The following is an 852-nucleotide window of genomic DNA, read 5'->3' as shown; positions in this document are numbered from 1 at the left end:
CACAGCTTATGCACAATAGTGTATTAGTTTTAAATGATGATCTCACAATAGGTCTTAATATTCAGTTCATAGAAGTATTAAAATGGTGCTAATGGCACATTACAAAGCAAGGTGAGGAATTAACCCAGCCAGGCATCAGGGTATGGGTGTCAAGGTCTCTTTCTTAGGACAGTGCTTATGTGGTAGTTAGATAAATTGCAATAGGAATTCCAAAAATGTCTCAAGAAAGGGTGTCACAGTTCAGATAGGTGAGTTCACCTTCATTTCTCTCACAGTATAAAGCCCCATTTTATAATCTAACAAATGCTATGAAGTTTAGGAGGAGAGTTCATCATGAGGTATGTGGGGACACCCTGTGGTGACAAAAAAGGCATCATTCTCCAAAAATATATAAAGAGGATCTTGTCTTCAATTCTGATGGCCCATGATTTCTCCTCTGCTCTTCTCTGAGGAGGAGGCTAAAACCACACACACACACACACACACACACACACACACACACACACACACATACACACATATTTTTATGTATTGTATATAATATATATATATATATTTAAAGTAAAGTTTAGTAACCAGAATATGAATAAAAATAGCTTCAAGTAGTCCTTGGTTTATTGTTTAGTTTGATTTGCTTAATACTGATGGTTTGAGAAAAAAGAGAAAAGTTAGTTTGGTCACATTTTCTTTTTGGCAGCTTTAATGGCATTTATTCATGCACGATTTCTTAGGAATGTCTTTTAAGACTGAATTAGACATCATGCTGCTTGTGGTGAGGGTGAGACTTTTCTGATGATTTTCCAGCAGTGTGTGTTTGTTAGTCTCTTGTCTCTTGTTCAATGATCAGCAGGT

The sequence above is a fragment of the Macrotis lagotis genome, chromosome 4 (assembly GCF_037893015.1).
Source record: "Macrotis lagotis isolate mMagLag1 chromosome 4, bilby.v1.9.chrom.fasta, whole genome shotgun sequence".
Lineage (NCBI taxonomy): Eukaryota > Metazoa > Chordata > Mammalia > Peramelemorphia > Peramelidae > Macrotis > Macrotis lagotis.
Note: the sequence above shows the minus strand (reverse complement) of the source record.